A 26,613-nucleotide genomic window follows, 5' to 3' on the forward strand; every position below is an offset into this window, starting at 1 on the left:
GGCCAGCATTCAGTGCCTGATCTTTGGGCTCTCAACAGAAGCAGAGACCTGCAGGAAGGTGGCACACATTACTCCTATTTGCAGGGCCCTGGGCAGTGGTAATGAGCTCTAGAAGGATCTGCAAGGTGACCAGAAAATTTGGCTGAAGCTGCAGCAGGGTGTGTGAGTTCCCAGGGGGGTGAGAGCAATAAAGGCTTGTGTTTGATGGCTATGCCCTCCTCTGAGGTCACTGGAACCACAGGTGGTGCCTATTCAAGGACCCCTAGTGGGAGTGGGCCATGATCATCTCTAGCTTCTGTGATAACTGCAGTGGTTTGCCTCTGCCATCTATAGGCCATGTATGAGGTGATCCGTCTTATGTCGCCCACAGAGGAGGTGCTGCACAGGCTGTTCCTAGTTGTAGGATCCTGGGAAGTGACAGAGGTCTGGCATATGGGTACTGCCCTGAACATTCAGCAGTGGCCACAGCAGGGCCAGTGTGTTCACAAGGGTGCACAAGCAGCAATAGGCGATTCGGTCACAATGCCTTCCTCTATGATACCCTTGAGGTGAGTGAGGCTGCAAGGGGTGCTAGTTCACCAACCCCTAATGGTGTCTGGCCACTGCTACCTCTGGAGTCAGAGATAACTGCAGCAGTTTGCCCTCACCACCTATAAATCATGCAAGAAGTGCCTGGTCCTGCTTAGCCCCCACAGGATATGCTGAATAAGGTGCTCTAGTTGCAGGTTCCTAAGAAGGGACAGTGATCAAGCATCTAGGTCCCTCCAGAACGTTTGGCAGTGGTAGCTGCAGTGCATGTGTGTTCCTGGGGGAGTGAGAGCAACATCAGGTGGTGTTCCATTGTAGTGTCCTTGTCTGTGATGCCTTCTGAAGTGGTTGGGGTGGCAAGTGATTTTTGTTCAGACATCCCTAGCTGTGGTAGGCCATGTTCACTTTGGGGGTCAGGGATAATTGCAGTGGTTTGCTCCTACCACCTGAAGGTCTGGCCCACCACGGGCTAGTAAGTGGCTTCCCACTGCTGGAGACACCAGGTCTATGGTAGGCTAGCAAGTGATTTCTGGTCGTGAGAAGCTGCACCTGAGAGGCACAATCTAGGGTGGGCAGCGTGGCTCCCTGCAGGGTGAGGGAACCTGGAGTGATGCGGATCAGTGCATGGCTTCCTCCGAGTCAGCCCATGGATTCCTGCGGGTCAGGGCTGGGCTGGAGTGCTGCAAAGCAGTGCATGGCTTCCTGCAGGGCAGGGCAAGGTGGCCCAGATTGATGCAGAGTGGCGCAGAGCTTTCCCTAGGTCAGGTCAGGGCCAGGAGTGCTACCACATGTTGAGCGGCCTCTCTCTGGTCCAGACTCAGGACTCGGCCTGTAGGGTGGCTTCTCCACTTCCCACAGGGCAGGGTGCTGTGCTGGGGAAGCTCCACCCTCTGCAATCCTGCAGGGGCAAGGCTTGCACGCTGGGGCAGAAGGAGTTTTCAATGGTAGTAGCCAGCCCCTTCTCCTCTCCCCTCCCCAACAATGGCTCTTTATCTCTCCCGTGTTCCCTCTGCCATGGCTTTCCACTCCCCAGCCCTTAGTGTACTGCTTCCCCTGCCCACAGCACACTGCTCCCTTGACTCTTAGGCTGTCTCCACACCGCCAACCCCAGCCCGCTCCCAGGGACTGACCTCCAGAGTCTAAGTCTCAGCACCCAGCCCCCACCCAAGCTTCTCAGGCTGTGGTATCTGTGCCAGTGGTTCAGATGATCTGTGCTTCTCTCACTCTGCTTTTTGGTTCTCAGATCTGCTGCTGCACTTCCCTTGGCATCTTGGAGATCCCTCTGACTCCGCTGATCTTTCCATCAGTTAGGTGGCTCCCCAGGATGTGGGCTGCCTTTCTCCTTCACAGCTCCCTCTCAGGAATGCTTCTCCCATCCTGATTCCTTTTCTCTCTCTCTTTCTTTTGTTCTACCCAGTTATGTCAATAGTTTCCTGCTCTTTTTGGAGGTTTAAGTTCTTCTGCCAGCATTCAGTTGATGTCCTGTGTGAGTCGTTTTACATGTAGATGTGTTTTTTTGAAGTGTTTGTGGGAGAGGGTGAACCTGTCCTCTTATTCTTCTGCCATCTTGCCTCCTTCCTCTTTTTTTGCTGCTTAGGGCCACACTTGGCAGCATATGGAGTTTCGCAGGCTATGGTTGAACTGGAGCTACAGCTGCCACCCTACACCACAGCCAGAGCAACATGAGATCCAAGCCATCTCAGTGACCTAAACCACAGCTCATGGCAATGCCAGATCCCTGACCCACTGAGCAAGGCCAGGGATCAAAGCCACATCCTCACACAGGAACTCCTGGCAGTTTCTAAAAGACACGCTCACCCCATGATCCAGTAATTCCACTGCAAGATATATACATAAGAGAAAGTCCTTAAGAAATGTACAAAAATGTTTGCAGCAGATTTGTAAATAACACATCGACCCTTTAATGGTTACGTTATTTTCTCAAGAACATCTAAGCTACAAATGTGTGAAATCATAAGTATGTAAGTTGTCAATTCAGAGACAACAATAACAAGTAGTTTTGGATACTACTGATTAGGTTTTTTACTGAAATCCAACAGAATTTGACAAAATGGTTGTATAGGGTGTTCGTTGATGTAATAAACAGAGGCAGTCAAATGTGAGAAATAAGAAATCAGTCAACTGCTGTTTGACATGGAAGAGACCATATAAACAATAGCAAATCTTTTTCATTTTAATCATGAATGATTTTGGAACAATGCAGTTTCAGCAGAGCTTGCAAATCCAAGAGGAACTAATTATAGAGGAAAACAGAAAGGTATCAGAGGGATGTGACTCTTAGGAATAAGTTATTTGCAGTGTTTGTAATTAAATTTGTGCTTATCTCTTGACCTTTATTCAGATGATAGGATTAAAGAAAGAGATGCTTATGACCATGAAAATTTAAGAGAGATTTTCTATGATATAGTGAAATATAATACAATTAATCATATCTCTTATGTTTCTAAATTCTTATTTTGGGCCTTTGAAAACTCTATATTATCAACATTTTAAATAGACTCTCATTTTTTATATTCATGACTGCACATGGAAATGTGGATATATTGTTTGGTTGGTAATGATTTCTAATGGAGTCGTAATTGCTATTGCTAAGGGACTTCATTTATAAAATGAAAAGTGTTCCCAAATTTATTGAGACATTTTTCATGTTGTCTCACACAATTTCAAAATAAAAGGGGTTTCTCCATTATTGGAACTTGGGCATACAAAAACAAGACTGAAAAAAATGTGAGCAAGTGAAAAAATCCTAGAAGAGTCTCAGTGATTTTCAGTGACAACTTCCAAAGCAAGCAAAAGGTATAAAGAACAATTAAATATATTTTTATGCTTGAATTAAATAACATATCTATTTTAAATATGCCAATTTCAAATGTGAAACATTGATTATGGAATATTTGTGATATATCAAAATATATAGAAAGATATACTCAGATGTCTAATTCTACTATCCAAAGTAAATCAATAAAACTTTGGTATGGCCTGAAGCTATATTATACTGAAATTAAACTTTTTCTACATGATTAAATATAATTTTTATATTTTCTTAAACATTTTGTATTTCACCTTGTTTTATTTATTTTATATAGGGCTCTTGAAATTATCCTTGAGTCATAAAAATTTGATCTTAAGGATATATATATATACACACACACATATGTGACTATTTTCCTTCTGTTGAACGATTGCATTTTACAATCTTTATTATGTTTTTCAGATAATAGAAAGCTTATTCATCTGCACTGAATAAAATCTATTAACCTTTAATTCTGTGTTTTCCACTTTGGACATAACCCTAACTCAATGTTATAATGTAACAAAGCATTTGTATTTATCTATATATTTATCTTGATCAGACAAAATATTATAAAATACAACAAGCATATATATTTGCTTATATATTTACCTGTCTTTTGTTTAAATTGTTATTGTTGAAATATTTAAAGTATCTTAATTTATTTTTTTAAGATTGTGTAGCTAGCCAGCCTTATTTATTCCCAAATAAGTTCACACTTATCCTAAACAGTATATTTTTTGATATGCAACTATTTATGAACTCTCAGCTTTCTTACATCTATTCATTATTCTTTCTACTCTTATGAAGGTAAAGTATCATTTTATTATTCTAGTTTTACAATACATTTTAATGTCACATAGATTTATCTCCTTTATTTTCCTTCATTTCAAGAATTTTCCTAGTAATTCACAGATGACACTTTGGAAGAACGGGTGGTTAAGGGAACAAGAGACATTGTCCTGCTTTTCTTGGGGAAGCCACATTATTCAAAGTTGACATATGATTTGGAACATATTTCCAATCTTGGTTATCTATGATTGATTGCCAGACCCATAATTATCAACCTTAGTTTTCAGTGCTACTGTAACTCCAAATGCTTTAGGTAGTAGATGATAGAACATAGTTACTATCATGAGTCTCAAGTTATCTACAGATTATTTTTTAAAATTTCTTTATGACTGTATGTAAAATAAATGATTCTCTGATTTGAAGGTTTTGGTAGCTAAATGCCAACTACATTTTTGAGAGCAGGTATACAGGACTAGAATCTAATTCAACTTTATTAAATATATAGAATTTGAACTTATAAAATTAGAATCTGCATTGAGCTCTATAAGCTAATATACCAGAGTTAGGCACTCATTAGAGTTTAGTGCTTTTATTGTTCTCTGAGATTTGTATGAAATTTATATACCTGTGTGTATAACTTTTCATTGAAATGTTATAATTTCAAATTTAACTACATTTAAAAATGTAATCATACATTTTTCCATATCAGTACATTTAGATTTCCATGTTTAAATCTTTCCATTAATGAAGGGGTTTTAATTGAGCTTTCCAATTTTTGGTTATTAAAGAAATTTTCACATGAGCACTCCTGATAATTTTTTTGGGGGAAAACTTAGGCTATAAATCCCAGAATTGAAGGCTCTCCATTCAAACTGTTGCAAGACTTTTAGACCTAAGATGCAAATGCCAAATTCCACCCCCACCAAAAAAAAGTGCCAATATCAAAAAGTAGGATATGAGAATTCTTAAACGCCATCTCACACTCTGACCAAAACTGATTTTTTAATGTAATAGATAAAATTATGTATTGTGCTATTTTAATTTGCATTTAAACAAGTATCAGTAAGGTTGAGCACATTTGTTTTTGTTTAAAGATATTTGCAGTTCTACCTCTATGATCTGCCAATCCATATGCTTTCCCCACTTTTCCATTGTTTCTTTAATCTTTTCTTAACAATCAGAGATAATTATTCTTTGTTTCACTTGTTTGAAAATATATTCTCATTTCTTTTTTTTCTTTTCTTTTCTTTTTTCTTTTCTTTTTTTAGTTATTTCCCCAATACACTTTTTTTCTACTGTACAGCATGGTGACCCAGTTACACATACATGTGTACATTCTTTTTTCTTACATTATCATGCTACATCATTCATAAGTGACTAGATATAGTTCCTAGTGCTCCAAGCAGGATCTCATTTATTCACTGTTTTTATTTTTTTAACTTTCATAAAGTCAAATCTCTTAGTCTTTATCTTCATGATTCTAGTTTTTACATTACGCATAAAATGCTTTTATGGGTTACATTATGTTAAAATATATGGACCTATGTTTGCTTTTACTTATTTCATAGTTTTATTTTTACAGTTGTAAATCTTTTACAAGTCTCTTTAATTTATTTTCAAATGAGAAGTGAGGTTGGAAATCTGATCTCACCATCCACAACTGCTAATTATTTGTCCCATTATCATTTACTGAGTATTTTCCTTACTGATCCAAAAATCTATCTGTATCATATACCACATTTACATATGTGTGTCTAAATCTAGACAATACAGTTCACCTTTGAACATTGCAGCTTAGGGGCAATGACCTTCCACACTAATGGAAAATCCATGCATAACTTATAATTGGCCCTTTATATCCCAAATTCCTGGATTTAACCAGCCAATTTTGTAGTACTATAGCCTTTACTATTGAAAAAAAATTCCACATATAAATGGACATTTACAGTTCAAACTCCTGTTGTTCAAGGTTTGACTACACTTTCTGTTGAATTTTGCTGTCTCATTCTTCTTGCTCTGGGTCCTCATTCTCTGAAAGGCTATAACTGTATTATGTTGTGCTATAAGTAGTGCATGAAGGCAAACACAATGTTTCAAGGCAGAGTCACATGTCAAAAAGGCATGCTTTAGTGGAAAACTTCTAAGTAAAAATTTATCAAAGTTCCTTCTCTCATTATCTCATGGGAAGACTAGGTTATATTTCTGTGTGCAGCTTTGTACTGTGTTCTAGGAGAGGCATCTCACCTGCTATTCAGTCTACTTTATAACCAAACAAAACTAAGAATAAGCTGGAAAAGAAAATTAAAATATCAAATCTTGGGAGCCAAGCAATATGAATATTGAAGCTGGCATTTTGGGAGAACATGATAAAGTCAACTGCTAGTATTTATTGATATTGTGGAATTCTGACAACAGGAAGAGCCTCTTTCCTAGTGAAAAGCCACCAGCACCAGCTAACTTATTACTGAACAGCCCTCCTGACTCACAGGTAAACAGCTCTTTTTGTCTCTCCACTAAAGTGCTTTATTATGTTATTTGCTGCTATTATTTCTTTTTTTAAATTGATATTTCCCCAACACAATTTTTTTTTCCACTGTACAGCATGGTGACCCAGTTACATATACATGTATACATAATTTTTTCTCCAATTATCATGCTCCATCATAAGTGTCTACACATAGTTCTTAGTGCTACAAAGAAGGATCTCATTGTTAATCCATTCCAAAAGCAATAGTTTGCATCCCTTAACCCCAAGCTCCCAATCCCTTGCACTCCCTCCCCCTCCCCCCAGGCAACCACAAGTCTATTCTCCAAGTCCACGATTTTCTTTTCTGTGGAAAAGTTCTTTTGTGTTGCAAATTAAGATGCCAGATACAAGTGATATCATACGGTATTTGTCTTTCTCTGACTCACTTCACTCAATATGAGAGTCTCTAGTTACACCCACACTGCTGCAAATGGCATTATTTCATTATTTTTTATGGCTGAGTAGTATTCCATGTGTATAAATACCACATCTTCTTAATCTAATTGTCTGTCGATGGACAATTTTGTTGCTTCCGTGTGTTGGCTACTGTGAATAGAGCTGCAATGAACATGCGAGTGCATGTGTCTTTTTTAAGGAAAGTTTTGTCCGGATATGTGCCCAAGAGTGGGAATTCTGGGTCATATGGTAGTTCTATGTATAATTTTCTAAGGTCCCTCCATATTGTTATCTATAGTGGTTATACCAGCTTACATTCCCACCAACAATGCAGGAGGGTTCCCTTTTCTCCACACCCCTCCAGCACTTGTTATTTGTGGACTTACTAGTGACGGCCATTCTGACGGGTGTGAGGTGGTATCTCATGGTAGTTTTGATTTGCATTTCTCTAATAATTAGGGAAGTTGAGCATCTCTTCATGTGCTTGTTGGCCATCTGTATATCTTCCTTGGAGAAATGTTTATTCAGGTCCTTTGCCCATCTTTCCATTGGGTTGTTGGCTTTTTTGTTTGAGTTGTATAAGTTGTTTGTATATTTTAGAGATTAAGCCCTTGTCCATTGCGTCATTTGAAACTATTTTGTCCCATTCGGTAAGTTGTATTTTTGTTTTCTTTTTGGTTTCCTTTGCTGTGCAAAAGATTTTCAGTTTGTCACTGTATGCAGATGACATGATACTCTTTATAGAAAACCCTAAGGACTCAACCCCAAAACAACTTGAACTGATCAACAAATTCAGCAAAGTAGCAGGATATAAGATTAACATTCAGAAATCAGTCACATTTCTGTATACTGACAATGAAACTTTAGAAAAGGAATATAGAAATAAAATACCTTTTAAAATTGCACCCCCAAAAAATCAAATACCTGGGAATACACCTGACCAAGGAGGTGAAAGACTTATATGCTGAGAAGTATAAAACATTAATCAAGGACACTAAAGAAGATGTAAAGAAATAGAAAGATATTCCTTGCTCCTGGGTTGGAAAAACTAATATTGTAAAAATGGCCATACTACCCAAAGCTATCTACAGATTCAATGCAATCCCTATCAAATTACCCAGGACAGTTTTCACAGAACTAGAGCAAACAATCCAAAAATTTATATGGGACCACAAAAGACCCAGAATTACCAAAGCAATCCTGAGAAACAAAAACCAAGCGGGAGGCATAACTCACCCAGAGCTCAAGCAATATTACAAAGCCACAGTCATCAAGATAGTGTGGTACTGGTACCAAAACAGACACACAGACCAATGGAACAGAATAGAGGACCCAGAAATAAACCCAGACACCTACAGTCAGTTAATCTTTGACAAAGGATGCAAGAACATAAAATGGATAAAAGACAGTCTATTCAGCAGAACTGCTGGGAAACCTGGATAACTATACGCAAATCAATGAAACTAGAACACACCCTCACACCATGCACAAAAATAAACTCAAAATGGCTGAAAGACTTAAATATAAGACAAGACACCATCAAACTCCTGGAAGAGAGTATAGGTAAAACATTCTCTGACATTAATCTTACAAATGTTTTCTCAGGTCAGTCTCCCAAAGCATAGAAATAAAAGCAAAAATAAACCATGGGACCTAATCAAACTGCTATTATTTCTGATATTTATTGGTTTATTTTTATATCCTTGGGCCCTAATCAAGCTATTTTATGACTTTATGATTAGTCTTTGTAAATTGATATAAATCTTCTAGCTTTGTTCTTCAAAATTGCCTTGGCCCATTTTGGTCTTTTGTATTTCAGACTATATTTTAAATTCAACCTGTCAATTTTCAAAAAATACTGCTTGGAATCAGATTGGGAGTATGTTGAATATATATACATGAACTTAAAGATAATTGGCATATTTACAATTTGTGAATGTAATATCTCTTCATTTGTTATATGCTGATTTTGTTGTCCTTTTAAAATTATGATATTTGCAAACCTATTTAATATTGTTACTTATATAAAGTGATCTCTAATATTGAACATTTTTGCATTCTCGCAATAAAATATATTTGTTAGAATGAGAGCTAAAAAATAAAATTTGTGAGGAAGCAGTAGTATAAATTTATACAACTTTTATTGAGAATTTTGCATTATTTAATTATTTGAAAATGACTAGTGATTCTACTTCTAGCAGTATAATCTTGAAAAAGTCATATGTAGATAGATATGTACATGTATACTGAACCATTTTTAAAATAGCAATTCACTTATATCTGGAATATAACATATGGCACAAAGGAAGCTTTCCACAGAAAAGAAAACCATGGACTTGGAGAATAAATTTGTGGTTGCCAAGGGGGAAAGGGAGGGAGTGGGAGGGACTGGGAGCTTGGGGTAAATAAATGCTGAAGGTTGCCTTCGGGATGGATTAGCCATGGGATCCTGCTGTGTAGCACTGGGAACTCTGTCTAGTCACTTATGATGGAACATGTAATGTGAGAAAAAAGAATATATACATGTAAGTGTAACTGGGTCACCATACTGTATAGTAGAAAAATGTATATATATAAATAAATATTAAAAAATAGCAATTCATCAGTAAAAACAAAATTCTGCTCATAGAAAATTGTTATGACTGGATAGCACTTATTTTTAAAAGTCACATACAAATTAACAATATGATAAGTAAACTTTACTTCTACCAGGAATTTTATTTTCTTTAAATATTATGAAGCAAAATGACAAGAATACAAGTACTTATCACAGAAATGTGAAGACCTTTATTATTTTTGTACTTCTCTGAATTCTTAAAACATTTCAAAATATTTTTAAACTACATTACATTTATTTTTATTAAGTCTTCAGTCAGATATAAAGTCTTTTGTATTTTCTCTTTTTTTTTTTTTTTTGGTCTCACTTGGAAAACAATGTATTGTGTTACTATCTCTTTTTAAGTATCAGCTACATCTTCCTTGTTATCTTGTTTCAAAATTTCTGGCTAGCATTTTTCATTTGTAAATTCATTCTGCAGAAGTCTGCTTTACACATCTAGAACAACATGGAATGTTCCCTGTAGATCCCCGTTTGTTTATTCAGGACCTATAAGCCAGCAGCAAGCATCCACTTAGGCTGTCTCTGAGCATGTGCCTCCCAATCTACTAAATCCATAGGTCCAGAAGAAATCAGAGCCCATGGGAGAAGACTCAAATTGTTGGATCCTTCTTCCACATCAGGAAAAAATAAGTGAAAGTCTTCTCAATTTGGCCAGCCATAGATATGTGTCTCAAAGACTCATAATGTTCCTTGTCTCTGTTCCTCTGACTTTCAGTAGTAACTTCAGAACTGGCTCCTAGATTGTCAGTGCCCTATATTCCATCTACTCAATTTCCTTTTTCTTGGTTCTGCTTCTAATTAGAAAACGATGTGACATGCTTTCATTTACATGACCCTTACTATTATTATGCAGGGAGAAATAGATTTCAAGGTGGAAAGGTCCCCTTTTTTGCCTATGGAGAACCATAAATCTATTTCTCAAATTCTAAAAAGGTGGCAAGGAAATCCCTTACTCTATCACCAACTGAGATAATCACTTTTCTTAAGATGAGTCCAGATATGAGTTACATATTGACAGCTTCAATCTTCTTCAAACACCTTGGTTTATGACAGGTATTCCTCATGATCTCTTCTAAGAAAATCATGTCTGTCATTCTACAAAAAATTTGGATTCCGTGTTGTTTAATATTTTTGATTATTTTGCACATTTCAGTGGATTTTAGAAAGCAAAGTTAAATGAATGTGTTTTTATCTCTCAACTTTAAATAACAGACTTTAATCTATTTTGATTTTGTTTTAGGTAGCATATATCAACAGCCAAACAAATGAAAAGCAAAATCCCTCCATAGTGTCTGAGTTTATTTTGCTGGGACTCACGGAGCTTCATGAGTTACAGATTTTCTTTTTCTCTTCTTTTCTATTATCTACATAGCCATTTTATTAGGTAACCTCATTATTATCTTGGTAGTGAAACTGGACCCTCAATTAAATTCTCCATGTACTTCCTACTGGCCAACCTCTCCTTCATTGACATGGCTCTGGCCTCCTTTGCAACTCCTAAAATGATCAGTGACTTAATGAGTGAAAATAAGGCCATTTCCTATGAAGGCTGCATGGCCCAGATGTTTTTCCTTCACCTCTTTGGTGGAAGTGAGATGATGTTACTCGTAGCCATGGCAATTGATAGATTAACTGCCACATGCAAACCCCTCAATTACAAAAATATTATGAGCCATCGTGTTTGCCTCAGACTTGCACTCTTCTCCTGGACCACTGGTTTTGTGCACACTATTAGCCAAATGGTTTTCACAGTGACTTTACCGTTCTGCGGCCCCAATGTTGTGGATAGTTTTTTTTTGTGATCTGCCTCAGGTGATCAAACTGGCCTGCACTGACACTTACACTTTGGAACTATTAGTCACTACATTTAGTGGACTACTCTCTGTTCTATTTCATCTTTCTGTTCATCTCCTATAGCATCATCCTGATTACTGTCCAGCATCATTCCTCCAGTGGGTATTCCAAAGCGATGTCTACTCTTTCAGCTCATAGTACTGTGGTGGTACTATTTTTTGGACCTTGCATCTTTATCTACATATGGCCATTCAGCCGTGTCTCTATAGATAAGATCCTTTCTGTGTTTTATACAATTTTTACTCCTCTTTTAAATCCAATCATCTACTCATTTAGGAATAAAGATATGAAGAAAGCAATAATAAAAATAAAGACCAGGCACGTGAGTTGCAGATCAACCTTTTAACTAAAATATTGCTATCATCAAAGGCATCATCATTGTTGCCATTATTGTAATCATCCAAAGACACAGGTATAAGATTTTATACCAGACATAAGTCACACTTTGGGAAATTATAATCTTTCCCTACACAAGCCTATATACAATAAAACATTCCTAATTGTGCATCTAAGTGCAGACCATTCCAATATATCATCATTCATTTATGTTGTAATTTTAAGTTTTGCTAGAAACTCAATTAGATTATAAGATACTGCTTATTGAGTTCTAACCACCTCTGAGGCACTTCACATGCATTTTCTCTTAACTTCACAACAATGAAAATGGAGAATATTATTTATATATTATCCACGAAAACTGAGCATTATAAAATTTAACAAACTTGTCACAGAAATTTAAATACTAGACTTAGATCCGATGTCTAATTAAAATATGTTGAATCTAAATTTTATTAGCATTCATAATTATTGTTTCCTGTCCCTTCCTTTACATGTCATAGACCTCATGAAATAAATCTTTCCAACAAAAGAATAAATCAATTTTCCATTGATCTGAAAGTAAAATTTCACCAGCCATTTCAATCTCCTTGTGCCCCTGATTCAATAGAAAAGCGCTTATGAGCAGCTAAGGAGATTGATCCCAGGCATCAAGGTGTACTAGGACTGCTGTTACACAACAGGGTTGGAACGATCATGTCTGAAGTCCAAGTGATTCTCTATGATGCCTCACAGTATTTGCATATCAAGTTGTAAAAGTGTAAAAATTTACATAGCCTAGTAAAAATTAAAATTTGATTTACTCCACCAAGTAAAGAATCACCATCATCAGAGGTCTTGGATGAAGACAAAAGAAGAATATAATTGATAGTAAAAGAAGGCAGCCGTAAATAAATATTCCAATAGTTTGCCATTAGTAGAACAATGATTATAGAAATGAAGAATGTCTTTTTCATAAAGTGTTTATGGTAATTGTGTATGCCTAGTATTTGTTAACAAATTTCAAATTAATTTTTTTCTTTATCAAGATGTTAATTTACTATTTAGTCTCTGGGTTTATCGAATATTCATGTGGGATTATGACTAAATTAGAAAAAATACCAGTACCACACTGAGAGGGATAACCTATGGGAATTTTTACATTTCCATTTCTATATATGTATGCAGGATAAATGAATCTTAGGCTGAAACAATTGTCATTCTGTGGAAGTTTAAATAAAGGTCAAATGCTATGTAATAGGTGCTGAGCCACCAAACAAAAGGATGGTTTGAATGTTTGTTGACTTTCAGCCCCACATGAGCTCTTCTATAGTCTCCTCTCTATAGTAGAGAACTGCAAGCCTGAAAATAACATTTGGTAAATTCTCTTGCAAACTTATCTCTATCTGGGTCTATCAGCGGAAGACATTAATATGATATTGAAAAAGGGAGAAGCCTATGTGTCTCTGCTTTGTGTTCTGACAGCAGCAATATCAAGCAACTGCAGAGTCCAGAAATATTTGCAGGAGCCCACTCTTAAATTCTTACCCAGCAGTAGGATAGAGGTTCCAACAGCAGCAACAATAGCACTGTCCCAGAAGCATTTATGGGTTTGGGGTAAAGTCACTTCTTTGCTTATCTGGTCTCTTTGGACAGGTAGTTGCTGTCTACACTTAGTAAACTCTTGGAAACATTGTTTTCTCCTTTCGCTCCTCATATTTGAGCTGCAAAGTTTTATTTTAGACTTCTTACTGTACCTTCTCTAGATATCTGAAAGGCATCCAAGATATAAAAACTAAATAATCACCTATCTTTCTAAAACCTGTTATTTTTCCTGCACTCCCTATTGAATTAACAAGATCACTGTTATAAAATACTGACTATATACCCTGGGTGAACATTACATCCTTGAAACTTATTTACTTATACCTAGTAGGTTGTATAATCCCCTATCTTGCCCTTCTCTCCACCCTACACCCTTCTGATCACCACTAGTTCATTCTCTGAACTTGTGAGTCTTTTCTATTTTGTTATTTTTTTAATTTATGTTACTTTTTCATATTCTGCATCTAAGTGAAAACATATAGTACTTGAGTTTCTCTGTCTGACTTACTCACTAAGAATAAGACCCTAATACCCTCCAGGTCCATTCATGTTGTTATAAATGGAATATTTTATTCTTTTGTATGGCTGAGTAGTATTTAATAATACACACAATTATATGACACATCTTTTGATCAAAGATTACAAACTTCTGGTTGTAAGATCAAAAAGTTCTGGGGATCAAGGGTACAGTACAGCCTGGTGTATTTAGTTAAGGATACCATATTATATACCTGAAAGTTGCTAAGAGAGTAGATCTATAATTTTCTCACTACCAAAAAGAAATAGCAATCTTGTGACATGAAGAATATGTTAGCTAACTATGGTGGTAATCACTGTGCAATAAGCCATCAAATCAACACGTTGTACACATTAAATATACAAATTTTATGTCCATTAGATCTTAATAAAGCTGGAAAAATATTATGATCTTGTTAAAAAAATGACACTATCAGATTGATGGTCCAAACTAGAAACCAAAATTTATTACCGATTACATATACATGGGTGCACTTAATGATGGTCCACGATTCTCTGAGGCTGTGTTCATGTTTCCTTATTCTCTTTTTTTCCTATCTGTTCTTGAGACTGTGGAACCCCTATAGGTATAATACTCAGCTTCATTGATTCTTTCTTGTATCAGCTTAAATCTACTGGTGAGCCCCTCTAGCAATTATTTCATTTGTTATTGCACTTTTGAATCCAGAATTTCCATTTGGTTCTTTAAAAAAATAATTTCCATATCTTTGTTGATCTTCTCTATTTGATGAGACATTGTTATACTTTCTCTATTCTTTAAAACATGGTTTCTGATAGTTCTGAGAGTATATTTTTTTCATTTTTAAAGTTTTATTGAAGTATAGTTGATTTACAATGTTATGATAATTTCTGCCATATAACAAAGTGATTCATTGATGCATATACACATATCCACTCTTTTTCAGCTTCTTTTCCATATAGCTGCTTTGAAGTCTTTTTCTGCTTAGTGCAAATCTGGGTCTTCACAAAAGCAGTTTCTATTGCCCTTATACTTCAGTATAAGACACTCTTTTTTATATATTTGTTTCATTTTTTATTTTTGTTTAACTAACATTTTTATTAATATATTGTGGCAACACTGGCTACTGACTCTGCCCTTCCAGTATCAATGTTCCTGTGATTGTTTGCTTGTTTAGTGTCTTGACTGAGCTAACCCTGTGAAGTTTATTTCCTCTGCAGTGTGTAGTCTCTTATATACCTGTTTAGATTTTTTTCCCCTTGATTTTAATCTTCCAGTCTGGCTACCTCTGAGATATCATAAGCCACTTATTGGTCAATGATTTTGCCTAAGTCTTCTTGGCCAGTTATAATTTTATCTTTTACTACTAGATGTGTTTGTGTGTGGGGGTGGAGGCTACTGCCAAGTTTAAAGAGTTTACACCTCTACTCCAAGTTTAGTCAGAAACTAGTAGCTGGATGTTCCCTCCCCAGTCATTCCTAAGATGTGCACAAACTAGGGCTTTCACACTCTCTTCTAGACTATCAGGAATTTCTGCAGTTTTATTTTTAGGTTTTGCTTCCTAGGAGTTTTCCTTGTTTCAGTGTAGCTTATTTTTCAGAGTATTTGGTTAGAAGTTATATGTAAGCTTCTTGTGACAATGAAGCTTCCACCTTTTGTTAATGGGTATGTGGGTAGCTTAGAGAATCTTGTCTTTCTGCTCTTGCCTTTGGCTGATTTCTCATACATGAGTGCAGCCATGGCATGCTCTTAGTTTCCCTTATCCCCAAGGTTGGCTGTGAACTCAGTAGAGTTTTTCTTGTTTGTCTCTTGCTTTGTTTCTCTATCTTAAATTGCTGTTTGCTTTGCAATTTGGTTTGTTGATACTAGTATCATCATGTTATGACTGTCCTCTTAATTGCTCTCCACAAGAGCCACATTGGGGTGTTTTGTTTGTTTGTTTTTGCTTTTTAGGGCTGTACCGCAGCACATGGAAATTCCCAGGCCAGGGGTCAAATTGGAGCAACAACTGTCAGCCTACACCACAGCAACAGCAATGTGGGATCCAAGCAGCATCTGCGACTACACATCAATTCATGGCAATGCCGGATCCATGACCCACTGAGCGAGGCCAGGGATTGAACCTGTATCCTCATGGATACTAGTCAGATTTGTTTCTAGCGCACCATAAAGGGAACACCAAGCCCCATTGTTTTGATATTGTCTTTATACATGGAACACTCCAAGCTACATTCTGAACAAAGGCAGGCCCTTCAAGAGGAGTTGTGGAGTTCTTCATCCTTACGGTACACCTAGTCTTCTGGGTAGAACCCATTTGTCATTTCTGTCCCTTCCTGGAGGAGCTGGGGGAAGGGACAGAAGCTTGCTTCTCTCAGAATGATCTCCCTGAGCTAATGAGTGGGCACTTGGGGTAGGAGAGAGCCTGGCAGATCTCAGCCTGCTCCTTCTGGCATGAAGGTCCACTTAACAAGTAAGCAGAGGATAGAGCTGCTGAGGAGGGCCCTAGTATTCTCAGCCTGCCATGACTGGAGTAGAACTATTAAATGATTATTATTGTGGTAAGATCACTCAACATGAGAACCATCCTCTTGACAAAATTTTAAGTGCACACTAGAGTATTGCTAACTATAGGGAAAAGGTTTTATAGAAATTCTCTAGAACTGATTAGCTTTGCATAATTAAAATGATATACCCATTAAATATCAACTCCCCGTTTACTCCTCTACCCAGCCCCTGCCAACCACCATTCAACTTTCTGTTTTCATGAGTTTAACTGCCTTAAACACCTCATACAAGTGGAATCTCTGTCCTACAAGTAGGTGTTGTGTGGGGAAATATCCTTTCCATGATTCCTACATAGACTAGAGCTTTTTCAACATTTAAGGCCTTAGCCTCCCAGGGTGAAATCTGAAACCACAATCATCAACTGGAAGCTCTAAGGAAAGTGAGTCCCTATCTTTTTGACTACAACTTCCTGGAGCAGAAGACACCAAGTTGAGCAGGGAAGGGCTTCCAAATATAGAACTGGGAGGGAAGGGTAACAAGAAGCAGTGGTGTGGCTTAGATGCCAGACTCAGTGTTCCTAACAAGATTTACTAGCTTTTCTTTCTTTCTTTGTTGTGTTTTTTGTTTTTTTGGTTTATTTATTTTTTTTGTTTTTTTTTTCAGGGCCACATCTGCAGCATATGGAAATTCCAGGGGTCCATCTAAGCTGCAGCTGCCAGTCTACACCATAGCCACAGAAATTCCAGATTATTTAACCCACTGAACAAATCCAGGGATCGAACCTGCATCCTCATGGATACTAGTCAGGTTCTTAATCCACAGAGACACACCAGGAACTCTATTGTTCTTCACAAGTTTTTCTACACAAATGTTTGTTTTAGGAATTCCTGTTGTGGCACAGTGGTTAACGAATCCGACTAAGAACCATGAGGTTGCGGGTTCGATCCCTGACCTTGCTCAGTGGGTTAATGATCCGGCGTTGCCGTGAGCTGTACTGTGGGTTGCAGATGCAGCTCAGATCCCACATTGCTGTGGCTCTGGCATAGGCTGGTGGCTACAGCTCCAATTCAAGCCCTAGCCTGGGAACCTCCATATACCCTGGGAGTGGCCCAAGAAATGGCAAAAAGAAAAAAAAAAATGTTTGTTTTGTTGGGGAGATAATCCACCAGATCTCACAGTCTGACATTCCACAAATCCTACCTCTTTTGATTCTAATGCAGAAAATCTACAGACAGTATTTTGGAACTCACCGCTATATGCATGCTGCCATTAATCAGGCACACTCTGTTGCCAAATATTCACAATGCTTCCTGATAATTTAAATATAACCTCTTCTCCATCACTCTCTATGGCCTCGGGTCAGACTTTCATCATTTCTTATCTAGATTATTAAAATAGCAATAATCACTTCACAGTGCTACTACTATGACCTTGTGAAACTCAATTCTCTTCATAGTCTCCATTTCAACATTCCAATAGCTCCCTATTAACTACAGAATATATTCCACACTGCCCTGAGTGATATTTAAGACTCTTCAAAGTTCTTATTTGAACCTAATTTTCTGTTCTATTTCCTGTTCACTTAATATGTCAAACTATTCTATGCTTCCATATCTTCCTACATATAATTATCTCTGCCTAAATTTTTCTTCTTGCTTCCCTCTGTAGGAAATCTGTATCTATCATTAAAGACATAATTGCCTCTTTTGGGAAATATAGCCTTTTTTATGAGAAATTTGCAAACTCTATAAAACTGTTTGATTTATTGTTTGCCTGTATCATCACACTTAGCACAGGATTATTCAGGGACAGTTTCCAATAATAAGATTCTGAAATCCTTGAAGACAGTTTCCTGACATACAGAATGAGCCCTAGAAAAGTTCAAGCCTTGTTGAATTCAATACCTATTTAAGGCCTTATTGTAGCCACTAGAGAACTAGTTGTAAATAGTTTCTTTATTTCTTGGAATAATATCCTCACTGTAGTACTTATGCTGCCAGAAAATAAATGTGAAGTTAGAACACATATATTTTGACCCACATTACTGTCAGAGAAAATCAAACGACAGTATATTCAACACTAAAGAGTTGAAGGATATTGGAGAAAGCAGACAAATTCACTCAATAAATCAACCAGAAGTAAGAAGTAAACACAATCTGTATACCAAGGAATATACATGTATATAATAAACTGAATATAAATTGAGAATATTAAACATTTAAGGAGAGGAAAGTCATACATCAAGAATCACAGAATTTTATCCTGGCAAGTAATTTAGAGTGCATATTTAATTAAGAAGTAAAGAGATACTAATGTGAGTTGTATGGAACCTGGAGGAATACTCCATTGGGTCAGAATTCATAGCTGAACCAAAAGAGAAGACTGAAGTAAACAGTCATCTAAAAAGTTACTTAAACCCACTGTGCAAGGAAGGTGAATACATTTTCAGCTAGCTGTCTTCAATTAGGTATAAAAAATGAGAACATCTATTTAATGTCTTTTAATTTTAAAAGACAAATAATCTTTACTAATAATTACCACATTGATTATTTTAAGTAATTTAATTTGTATGTTATGTGGTTATGCTCCATATGACAAAGTTTCTGAAGAAGGTGTGAGTTAACCAAAGACAGATGAGTTGAAAGCATTTCTCTTCATGATCATTTGCTTTGGACAAATTATTATTCAATAAGTAATTAGCATTCTGTATAATAGCTTATGTGTGCCAAAGTAAAGAGGAGGGGATACATAAAGACTGTATCATTTTATCTTATTTTATTTTAGTTCAACTTCATTAGGGGCTTTAAAAATATTTCTGCAAATAAACCTTGGATTGAAGATCATTCTAATCCTTAAAACTCAAGTAAATGATTACAAAATGGGAAAACTGATTTTACCTATAATATGAACTCTTTTTCAGTTAAATCATAAAGTAAATGAACAATGAGGTATCAGGACTGACACACTGGATAAAAATTATTATTAAAAAACATTATTTTATAATACGGATATACCTCCATTATTAACAATGAACTTGACAATCTATACTGAACCTTGATATATTAGCTAGTGATCAAGATCAGTAAAACACTAAAAAGTAAATATATATAACAAAAATCTCTCTCATTTTATTTACAATATTAATAGTCACATGATAACCAATAGAAGGCTATAAATTTACACCAACTGTAGTATAAAGTGTTTTTGAATGTTTCTTACTAAAAACCAAAGAGCAAAGGCTGTATTCCACTGAGAAATTACTTGTTTTCTGCCATTCGGTAAAAATGGCTAAGATGAACAATATGACAATAAACAAACTACATTTCTTTTCTTTTTCTTTTTTTTTTTTTCACTAGGTCACCTTGCTGTACTGTAGAAAATTGACAGAACACTGTAAACCAGCTATAATGAAACAAACTACATTTCTTATTAACAAACACTATTGAAAGGTACACAGGAACCATTTCTAACCATCACTAATGATCTACAAATCAAGTGATAGAATAAGTTATGTCTTGGGAGAAGAAGTTTTGCTTTACAGAAGAATGTAGAATTTGTATATAAAAATTCTCATCAACTGTAATCAATCATAATAAAAGCAAATTCTATGACAAAATCTACATTAAGTCATAGGTTGAGTAGTGAATTTGACTGGAATTAAATAAGGACTTGGACATAAGATACAGAAATGTCAACTAATTTGAAAGTTACTCGTGACATCCTTTGTTGGCATGTTCATTGAAACAGATTTTAAAGCCAGTGATGCAACGTACAGCAGAATGAACAATATGATTAACTTTGTAAAAGCAACATATTGTAAAACAAGAATTTATTATAATATTTATAGTAAAATGGGTAAGATAATGAAACCATTTTGTGCCGTATCAATATTCTCTGAAACGCTCATAATAAGGTAAATAACAATAATTATTAACATTTTGGTGAGGATAAGATAGTTGTAACATTAATGTATAATATAAAATTTTACATAATTTATTGTGATTTAGTCCCAATTTATCTCTAAAAATTTCCACTTCTTGAATATGTTAATGTGTATATAATGGGCTTTTAGGTATAAATTTATAACATATATGAATCAATTTTTATATTAATGATGTTATGCTCAGAAAAGTTTGGAGAGTATTCATCTAAAAAATTGCCAAAAGCTGTTAAAAGGAGGTAAGAAAATAGCATGGAGGAGTTCCCGTCGTGGCGCAGTGGTTAACGAATCCGACTAGGAACCATGAGGTTGCAGGTTTGGTCCCTGCCCTTGCTCAGTGGGTTAACGATCCGGCGTTGCCGTGAGCTGTGGTGTAGGTTGCAGATGCGGCTGGATCCTGCGTTGCTGTGGCTCTGGCGTAGGCCAGTGGCTACAGCTCCGATTCAACCCCTAGCCTGGGAACCTCCATATGCCGCGGGAGTGGCCCAAAGAAATAGCAAAAAAAAGACAAAAAAAAAAAAAAAGAAAATAGCATGGAATAGCATGATGTGAGGGAAAGGAAGTATCCATTAAATCAGAGATGTCTATACTAACTATATCACAACCAGTCAACCAACACTCTCATGTCTATTTGAGTCATTCCTATGCTTAAGGAGAGTGAGAGCATAGCACAGGGCCATAAATTAAGAATGCACATCCCTTGGAGTTCCCACCATGGCGCAGTGGTTAACGAACCTGACTAAGAACCATGAGGTTGCGGGTTCGATCCCTGCCCTTGGTCAGCAGGTTAAGGATCTGGCGTTGCCGTGAGCTGTGGTGTAGGTTGCAGACGCGGCTTGGATCCCACGTTGCTGTGGCTCTGGCCTAGGCTGGTGGCTACAGCTCCGATTCAACCTCTAGCCTGGGAACCTCCATATGTCGTGGAGTGGCCCAAGAAATGGCAGAAAGACAAAAAAAAAAAAAAAAAAAAATGCACATCCCTCCTGGTCATGCTATGGCAAGAGCCTCAGCGTTTTAACTACCCCTACTGAAATTTGGATTCCCAGAGCTCTAACAAATCTGCCTCCAATGTGGTTCACATCTTTATAAAAGAGACAGAAAATACCATGCAGAAACACATTAAGGACATCACAGAGAGTGAAAAGAAGATTTCTAATTTTGACTAAACCCATGAACATGTTCCTCATGATGTGCCTTTAGCGCAGGTAAGGGACATAGACAGCTAATTCATTAGAAGGTCAGTACACTGCAGATGGTATTTTAATTAATTTTGTGTTGGTGGGAAGGAAAAGGCTATGGTTTTGAGATGAAATCACATACCTATTTCACAATGAGCTATAACCAACATTTCCTTGAAAATTTAAAAGACATATGCTCTCAAATTGATATTGCAGAGTAAAATTTTTCAGTAAATGATAAGAGACTAAGAATGATTAAATATAAAATTAAGAAAAGTAAATCTTGAGCATCCAGATGACTCATACCATCATTGAAAATAATGGAAAAGCTAGAAACTCACAATTTTATTTGCAGAATAGGGAAATTGTTCTTTTAATCAAGTTTCAGATACTGGTTGAACATGTAAATACACATATCATAATGACAGTTGAAATGGGAGTTTGCATGGGAGAATTAATGATGAGAACTATATATTTAGAAAATCTCTGTATAAAACTTACTGTGAAGCCATACATAGAAAAGAGATCTTAAAGGAATAAAGAGGGAGCAGCCCTTACAGGATGTTCATATTCAAGAGAATTAAAGAAAATGTGAACACTTCAGGAAACTCAATATGGGTATTTCAAATACTACAAAAAATGCCAAGAAAACCACAAAAACAGACAAAAGCAAGTTTCCAAGTATGTCAGTCAAAAATACAAATAGAGGACTTTAATAAAGTTTAAAACTATATGGCATTGAATCACAGTATGTCATTAATTATCTCATAATGAAGTATTTTGAGTATAAGAAGCTGAATAGTACTGTAAAACTAAAAAAGTGTACTTAAAAGCAGTAAATTAATATAATAAAATAATTTTAAGAATAAAAGCAAAAAATGTATAATGGCTTCTAAAGTTTTATTGACTATAACTCACATACTATAAAAATGAACCGTTTAATATAATTTCACTGATTGAATTATTATATTCACATAGCTGTTAACCATCACCACAATCTTATTTTAAATCATTGTCACAACTACAGAGAGAAAATCTGTGCTCATTTGCACTCAATTCCCAGCTGAATGGATGATTAATATACTGTTTTTATATACTCGTGTTTCCTAGGTGTTTCATATAGTGAAATCATAAAGCATATGGTCTTTTGTTTCAGGCTTCTTTTTACTTAGCATCATTTTTAATTCCATTTATACTTTAGGATAAGCATGTATAATTTTAGAAAACATGGGATTCATCAATATTAAAATGTTTATTCTATTAAAACATATAATAATGTAAAAGGAAAAAATATCTACTTGAATCAATTATGTTTACATTAAGTAATATATGTATTGTATATACATGAACAAAAGCAGAAATATTTATATCCAACAATATACTAAAACAAGTCTCGGCTCATTCTTATCCAATAGAGACTTACATGGAAAAGTCTCAGGATTATAATATTAGATTTACACAAATGACTCCGATGCAACACATGCCTCTCATGTGCCCAGCCAGGAGCTTATACCCACATTCTCTCACCTAATACTCACCTTATATCCTTGGGGTGGTTCTATCTCTAAGGCTTGGGAAGATTTAATTGGTTATATGTATCTTGATTGTGCATTTACTAAAGGATGTGTGGAGAATAAATGATTACAAAGTTCCACCCTAGCGCTTATATATTATTATTTTATCTTCAAATTCCTCCAAGGTACACCATAACTTGAGTAAAGGTAATTAAAATGAAATGTGCAACCAATTACTCAGAGGAAAAAAATTTTCTTCACTAATAATATTTTTGTCTAAGTTATATGATAGTTTATTCCATTTGTATTGCCTTTGTACCCTCATAGTATAAGAATAGGTGAATTAAGTGCAGAACCAAATAAATATTTTGATAAAGCTTGCATAGAAAGGAAGGAGAAGAAAAAGAGAAACAAATGCTGGTAAAGTCAACAACATAAATGAATACCAGACTTCCCTCTGAAATAAATTAAAAGGCCAAAATAATTCTTTGTTAATCAAGTTATGCTTAACTGAATTAATTTCATGTGCAGGTTTTCCTATTGTTTGTTGTATCCCGGGGCATAAAATTCCATCTAACGAAGGCATTGGTTCTGAAATTATAGCTGGCATAGTCATTGTCTAACAATTATCAAGCCTTGTCATTCCTCCAAAGTGCATTTAATTACTGCAATTACTGTCACAAAGGTGTCACTATCAATAATCCTGCCCACTCATGTGATAACCATGTAATACCGCCCTTCATAGAGGTGTGGTGCGGCGCTGTGCTCTGTGTGCCCCTCCAGGTCCACAGTCCACTGTTTAGCACCCACTCTGTACACTCCTGGATGGTGATCTACATTATTTTCATTTTTATTTCCCCTAATTGTTAGGCCATGACCATTTCTTAACAACATCTGAGATAAGAGAGCAACTCAGGAAATTAAGGTTGGATAATAGTGATATGATATTTTGAAGGAGACTGAGTAGAATTGAAAACAACGGAATTACAGGTCACTAGAGAAAAGAAAACAGACACTTCCTATGCATTTTAAAACTTAATTCAGTCCCTTTTCCTGACATGCGGAATCTTAAAAAAAGGACAGACTGAACTTCTTTGCAGAACAGATGCTGATCACAGACATTGAAAAATTTATGGTCTCTGGAGGAGACAGTTTGGGGGGTGAGGGGATGTGCTTGGGTTGTGGGATGGAAATCCTGTGAAATTGGACTGTGATGATCATTATACAACTATAGATGTGATAAATTCATTTGACTAATAAAAAAATAAAAAATAAGAAAAGCCTTAATTCAGTCACTTTTCCAAATATAGCACTCTATACATTGCTATTAATTCTTTTCTTCCTATAAGCCCTCATCCATTTTCTAAGACTGGTCCTTTTTTGTTTATTGACCAGTAGTACTCTCTCTATATTTTAAGTAGTTTAAAGATAGGGACAACTAAGCTTGAAACTGTATCTTGAAAGTAACACTTGGAATTAGTTCACCATTTCAAAAAATTCTTACAGCATCTTTGATACATCATGTGCTAAACTAAATATTTTCTTATATGTTTGATTGTTTTTTTGTTTGTAAATTAATCTCTCTAGGTGATAAACTCTCTAGATACAGTGCATTGATTCATTCTGCATAAAGAAAAAAGTGTAGTTAATTAATAGAAAGATTCCATCATACTTGCTGAATAATATCTGCTGTGATCCATATGAATGGAACAGATGAATTTAATCAATATGTAGTAACTTGCCCATAAATATACATTCCTTTAATTCTGGAGGTAAAATGGTCTATTGCTATAAGCCCAGATGCTGGTCAGACTGATGGGAACTGAATACCTGTTTTGATTCTTATTAGTATGTAATCATGAGTTAGTCATTTAATACACCTATGCCAGAGTTTCCTTATATGTAAAATTAGTATAATTATAATACTTCATGAGACTGTTATGAACACTAAGTATGTTAAAGTATGTGAAATACTTAGAAGAAGGCTTTCCTCATAATAATCACATAATTGTTACCACTTATTTTTCACCACTCTAGATCCTATGGATGATGTCCAAAGGTTAAGTAAAGAGGACGTAGTGTAATACATTACAACCAAAGCAAAATCTATACCTTCAGACTGAATCATTTAACTATTTACTTCCAAGCTATTGCATACCTCCAGTCATACACAACACACAAATACTTAACGCTGAACAATGATAATACGGGATTTGAGAAATCAGGTTCAAAAAGATCCATGATTTAACTAACACATTGAATGAAATAGAAACCAGAAAATGTCAGTACTAATCCTGCCTTTTTAAAAAAGATCTCATTGTACGTACAGAAGGTCTGGAACCTTTCTGAGTTGAGTAAATGGATCTGAAAAATGGATCTGTAGTGACCGAGTTTATTTACTAGGATTTTCTGTAGGATGGGAACTTCAGTTTGTCTTCTTGGTGACATTCTCCTTGATCTATGGTGCTACTGTGTTGGGAAACGTTCTCATCATGGTCACGGTGACATTCAGTTCCACCCTTCATTCTCCCATGTACTTCCTCCTCGGAAACCTCTCCTTCCTGGACATGTGTCTCTCCACAGTCACCACACCCAAGATGATCAGAGATTTGCTCACTGAACACAAGGTCATCTCCATGTGGGGCTGCATGGCTCAGATGTTCTTTATGCACTGCTTTGGAGGTGCTGAGGCGACTCTTTTGGTAGCCATGGCTTTTGACAGATATGTAGCCATATGTAAACCCTTGCACTACAGGACGATCATGAGCCACAAGTTGCTGAAAGGGTTTGTTATACTTTCATGGACAATTGGCTTTATACACACCATGAGTCAGATGGTATTAACAGTGAACTTGCCTTTCTGTGGCCCCCACATCATAGACAATATATTTTGTGACCTTCCCCTTGTGATTAAGCTTGCCTGTATGGACACCTACACCCTGGAATTGTTTGTCATTGCTGGCAGTGGACTGCTCTCATTTACCTGTTTCCTCCTGCTGCTTGTCTCCTATACTGTCATCCTGGTAACTGTGCAACAAAGATCATCTGGAGGGCTCTCCAAGGCTCTGTCCATGTTGTCTGCCCACATCACTGTGGTCACTCTGTTCTTTGGGCCAAGTATCTTTATTTATGCCTGCCATTCAGTAGTTTTGCGGGCAATAAAATCCTTGCTGTATTTTACACTGTTATCACACCCTTACTGAATCCTATTATTTACACTTTGAGAAATGAGAAAATGCAAGAGGCCATGAGAAAATTATGGTTCCAAAAATACTAGCTCCACACAGAACTTCTAGATTTTAGCACTATATTACTAACACAACTTTTGAATATAATGCTAATACAATGTGAACAGACTGTATGTAATATAATTTCACTCTCTTATGTCATAGTCATAACTGGTATAGAAAAAAATAATAAATATTTTAAATTTTCTGTTAATGCTGTTATAATGATAATTAGTGATCTACAGCAAAATAAACATACAAAAGCACTGAATACCCTGCAGATTCAATATATATTCACTATTGA

At 36.1% G+C, this 26,613-nt stretch overlaps 2 pseudogenes; both read left to right on the forward strand.

Annotated features, from left to right (window-relative positions):
- The first annotated feature begins 522 nt into the window (after positions 1-522).
- Positions 523-11,875, forward strand: LOC110258399 (annotated as a pseudogene).
- Positions 11,876-25,440: 13,565 nt separating this feature from the next.
- On the forward strand, positions 25,441-26,406 carry LOC100525998 (annotated as a pseudogene).
- Positions 26,407-26,613: the final 207 nt, after the last annotated feature.

The sequence above is a fragment of the Sus scrofa genome, unplaced genomic scaffold, assembly GCF_000003025.6.
Source record: "Sus scrofa isolate TJ Tabasco breed Duroc unplaced genomic scaffold, Sscrofa11.1 Contig1966, whole genome shotgun sequence".
In the NCBI taxonomy this organism is placed as follows: domain Eukaryota; kingdom Metazoa; phylum Chordata; class Mammalia; order Artiodactyla; family Suidae; genus Sus; species Sus scrofa.